Below are 5,468 nucleotides of genomic sequence, written 5' to 3'. Positions count from 1 at the left end.
AGAACTTTGAGCACGACCGAAAACTTTCCTGCCGTAATCAGGTCGCTTTGTGCAAGTTCCAATAAGTTAGTTGCAGTGTTCTACACGAAATTTCCATCGTCAGCAACAACGGTAACACCATGCCGGCACGCTGATTTGCAGGTGTCCGCGTTAATGCTGCCGCGTACGCAGAGGTGCTCATCACTGCAAAGCCCTGGACAGAGACTGTTTCTAGAGGAAAATGTTACGACGGTCAGCAACACCAAGCCCTCGCTCACACCGCCTGCATTACACAGGAGTGGTTTGCTGACAGCTTCCATGACCCTGTCATTCCCAACTTGAGACCTCCTACCTCTCCACATTTATATCCACTCGACTAGCTCATCTGAGGCGGCATTGCGAGAGGTGCCAAGAAACCGCTAAATAATACGAAACACTCGCTGAGGGCTGCCATAGCTGCGTGAATGCGAACATTTGTAATGGCCCCTTAACCCCTTGACGCTGCCTCGTGCGCAGTTGAATGTTGTCATTGCTGAGGACGGTGAATCCATTGAGCAATTGTGGGAATAAAGCATTACGGAAGTATTGCCCACCGTTTCGTTACAAAAATCTGTGTTTTGCTATAGATGCTCTCCTGTGCGTGAAGGCAACAGTTTGCTCTCAAATACCTCCCGAACCCGGTACATATACATGCTGTTGAAAACGTTGCATACTTGAAGATGTGCATGCGCGGAAGGGTGGGACAATTGGGCAAAATAGTATGTTTTCAGAGGATAACAATCACATATGTTTTCAGGTACTGCTTGTAAAATTAGCAAATTGTGAAGTATGCAATGTTGTGCATCACGTGCGTGCAGCAAATGTGAATGTGTAGAGCATGCAACACTACAACAGAGTATTTGCACATTGCTTGTAATTGGTGTTGTCCGATCTGACAGACTGAAAATGGATAACAAAGTGTTATGGCCATTTCTTATGCACGTGCTCATTGTGTGCACCTCATTATGGTCACATCAGGTTCTTAGTCTTCATTGCATGTGGAGACCCATCATGAGATTGCTTTGTGCCTGTGCATTGATTGCACCGCCACGTGTTCGGAGCGCATTTTAGGTTCCGTTAAGTGCTCCTCCACACGTGGTGTAGATGCTGAGTAGGAATGGAACCTGCCGAGAAGTCAAGAGGCTGCAGGTGTGGTGGTGTGATTGTGCGCTCCAGTGCGCGTGAAGAGGGGTCGGCTGTGGGTTCGCTTTCAAAGGTGTCCGGCGCAATTCGCAGAAATTCATGATCGGCAAGGCGCTGGCACATACATATAATATCAGCAATGCAGGTCGGATCCTTGGTGGCCAACACATTCAAGGCTGCAGTCACAATACCTTTGAGTACAAGGCGTACTCTGTCGGTTTCCATCATCGAAGCGCTGACATGTCGACGAAATGAGAGGACATCATCTACATACGAGGTGTGGGACTTGCCTAGTTGCTGCTTTCGAGTGCGCAACAAACTGCCGGAGGACGAAAACCTTCTTCAAAGTATTCCAGTCGGGGAAGTCGATCTTTTGGTTGAATGAAGAAGGCTTCGCTACGCCCTTGAGTTAGAAGTATATGCGGCGTAGCCTAATCACCTTGCCCCACCGGTTGCGTGAACTTACCCGGGCGTAGTTGTCAAGCCAATCCTGCACATCTTCATTGTGAAGGCCAGCGAGCAGATGGGGATCGTGCAAGGGTCCAGAGATGATCCGAGGAGAGCATGTGGCAGACGTAGCAGAGATTGTAGATGTTGGTGTGTGTGATGGAGCGTCTTGCAGCTTGAGGGCGATTAGCTGGCACAAACGGCTACCTGAGCGAAGCTCCAGGACGTAGAGCAGGCGAGAAGACGTTCAGGAACCTAGGAGCAGCCTCCACCACGTGTGACGTAGCAGTTAACACGACCTTGAACACGGCCCGAACACGTTGCAGCACAATGAATGTATTGCCAAGTTTGCATTGCGAGGTTTTCAGATGCGATATGAACTGTGATCATGAGCTGCCATGTGTGCTTGGCCCCAACGTTACGTTGGACTCCTACTGTAAGGTATGCAATGTGCAGCTCGATGTGGTGGCCACTTTGTGTGGCTGCAACGCGCAACTTCATGCATCTTCTTAAATTGCAAACGTGCAAGCTAAGTACCATTGATCTGTTCGCGTGACACATTCGTCTGAACCATGGAGTGCCTATTGGAAAATTGTGATCACAACCCAGGGCAGGTCCTGTCACGCATGCAAACTGAGAACTGTTCGATGCATGCTGACAAAGTGGCAGTGCTGCAGTGGGAAAGCTATTAAACATGCTTTGTTACGCATCAAAACACCATGTGATCTACATGTGCAGCGTCTTTCACACAACATGTGTGTGATACATGGTGTGAAGTCGTTTTTGTATCACTGTACCCTTCTGTTTACTCGTTAGAGAATTGGTGCACAAAGTGAACCTGATTGGGTCGTTTCATTTCATATGCACGTGCATCACACCGTCAACTCAGAGTCGTTAAGTTAGCTGCCAAGGGAGATGCAAAATGCTGGATCCTCACGATGTGGCAATACATGTAGCACCATCGTTACACAAAACAGGAAGTTTTGCTCTATGTGAACTGTATCGCTTCACCATGCACATGCTGACTGCAGCAATGATTCCTTCTGGGTAAAAGCGGAACATACAATACAGTGCATTGCATGTAAATTCCTTGCTGGGATCACATTTGCAGCTGTCCTTGTGCTTCATGCTCTTCATCTTTGTATCTTGCAATCGAGCTTGTTGCAACATTTCTCATGGAGGCGCAGCCGGAGTTAAACATTTCTTTTCAAGCGTCCTTGCTCTACATTGCACCACCTTCCCAAGTGAATCACTACAGATGACCACTGTATGATACGTGTAGTGAATTGTCTGCAGTATAAGTTGCGGTCCGCTTGTAATGCCACACGTGTTGCCCTATCGGAGCTATGGCAAAATGGTTTGACCCCTGTTGCTTCACACAATTGTCCAACTTAACTGGCAAGGGTCATCCGCCACTGTATGACGGTGGCCATACGTACTTCGAGTGGGCAATGCGTGCTTCTTTGTCTGCACATCAATACCTCCCGATTATTTCGTAGTGTACTGCTTCATGCTACATGGCACAGAATATGGCACGTAATCTGAAGCACAGTTCACTTTTCCGTTTACGCCACAGACAAGAAAGCGCACCTCAATGGGGTCTAGGCTATTTTCAGAAAGCCGAAAGGCCCCATTCCGAGAGTGCATCACTAAGCATTGGCCCCTTCACAGGGCAATGGCGCTCGCTCTTAAAGTGTGCCATACTCCTCTTCGTATTATGTGGTCAGAAATGCTGCGGCATCTCCTCACAAAAATTTCCTCAATGGGCCGCAAGCACTTGTGCACCTTTCTTGCAGTCACGTTTCTGTACCCGTAGCGTGGTGTAGGAGTTCATACAAGAATGTCACATGCAAGATATGTGCCGAAATGATCTTTAAATGAGCTTCCAGTCTCCTCCAATTAGCAAATGTACGAGGAGGTTCACACACGCTTGCCAGGAAATGTCTGCCTCGCATGTTCTACGCACTTGCTGAATAGAACAATCGGTGGAAACACATGCGTTTGCACTGTTTGTGTCAAAACTTATTATGAAATAGGATATGAGCAAGCGTGTAATGTTTATGCGCTTTGCAAAAGATGCATGTAACGCTGTTGGGTGCTGTTGGATTCGTTCCCACCTCGATTCTGTTTCCTCAGCTGCTACAAAACGTCGCATGCGTGCTGTGCTTTCATGATGTCAGACACATATCGTGTAGTGGCACATTTGTCCAAGTAACGTCTGCAGAACCGCAAAAGATTCATGCTCTACCTTCCCATGTCAGCACCTCAGCAAGGCAACGTACACATTTAGTTACGTTTCCTTCACATTGCATTGTGTCGCACACACTCCTACACTACCCCAAACATAGTGTGTCAAGGGAAACATCATGTCCACTACACTATCCCACTTGCGTACGGTTGTGTAATGATAGCTGCTTCTATAGGTGGACAGTTGCATTCCTAACCGCCTTGGGGCCAAGGCTAGTCCTGCTTTTACTGAACGAGGGAAAGGCACAGTTTCACGTTTTCATCAAGTGCCAAGGAGGTGTGCAGCACACACGGAGCAGGTCTGTAGCGTGTAGGGGTTGAGGGACGGACTTCGGGATGAAACAAAACTTGGGGGATTTATATTACATTATGTACAGTGAGACGTCAATGAACAGTCGTACAGTCATTACGGGCCGGCAGCAACTCGGACGCTGCGGCCCGTCGCAAGCAGTTCGAGAGAGGTGAATCAGGGAATGCTCTGGTCTCTCTGGAATGCTTCTTTTAAACCCTTCGAGGACTGGAAGTCGCGTCATGTTTGGCCAATGGGAGAGTCCCCTCAGATGACGCCATTTTCGGCCAATGGTTGGCGCCCGTGTCGCGGTGTCACACCCGGCGGCTCTCTGCGGTCTTGCCTTGCAGACTTGCAATGCGCTCTTCAAAGGCGGAGAAGGGGGACGCTTGGGCTCCGTTGTCCGAGGGCCCACCTACTCCCGGCGGTACGGCCCCGCTGTGGTGGCAAATGCCTTCTTCAAAGACGAAGAAGGGGGACGCTTGGGCTCCATTGTCCGAGGGCCCACCTACTCCCAACAGTGCCGGGCTATCCCCTCGCCTTCTGGAAGAGTCAAGCAGTGAATAGCTACCGGCGGTGAACTTGTGGCCTTCAACTTGTTTGCTCGAGCGCCCCTCTGGAATGTGCTTTCCGTGTTTCTGCGCTTCTCAATTAGTTGTGCTGCGATTCGATGTGGTCTGGGGGAACTCGAAGTAGGCGCAGGAAACAGCTCCATATCTAACAGCTCGTCCTCGCCCCGGTTTTTCTGAATGGCCGGTGAACTCAATTCGCTGGCCATAAGGAACGCTGAAAGAACCTGCAGGGTATTGGTGTCGAGCCTCGTTTGACGAACTTCGGGATCCTGGGCCCTGGAGAACATACGTCAAACAAACAAAACAACACAGCGCTGCACCACGCGTAAGCGCAGGCTCTTCACCCCTGACTCGCCAGGCTATTACTGAGTCAAAATTAACCCTGATCTTTTATTTCCCCAATTTTGACTAAACAGTTCCAACCACCCTTCCAAACCGCTATCCATTTCTCCCCGAATGCCGACAAGACCAGAGTACCATTGTTGTTGCAAAACAAAGGGTCGTTGACGATGCAAACAACAAATGAAAACAGCCGAACATAACTTAAGTGGCCTAACTACACGAACAGCATGTTTCCAATCTATGGCAGTGGCGTACTTATCGCACGTATTGGTGCCACTGAACAATCTGGTCAACCTCACAAGTACGAAATCACAAGCGCACTAGCCTTGTGGTCACTAAACAGAACGCGTACTTGCGTTGTAGGCAAACTTTTCATTTGCGCTTACTCACGTTTCTTCCCTGAGAGTCCT

Source organism: Dermacentor andersoni, chromosome 2 (assembly GCF_023375885.2).
Source record: "Dermacentor andersoni chromosome 2, qqDerAnde1_hic_scaffold, whole genome shotgun sequence".
NCBI lineage: Eukaryota > Metazoa > Arthropoda > Arachnida > Ixodida > Ixodidae > Dermacentor > Dermacentor andersoni.
The sequence above is the reverse complement of the archived record's forward strand: the minus strand, read 5'-3'. Positions refer to the sequence as shown.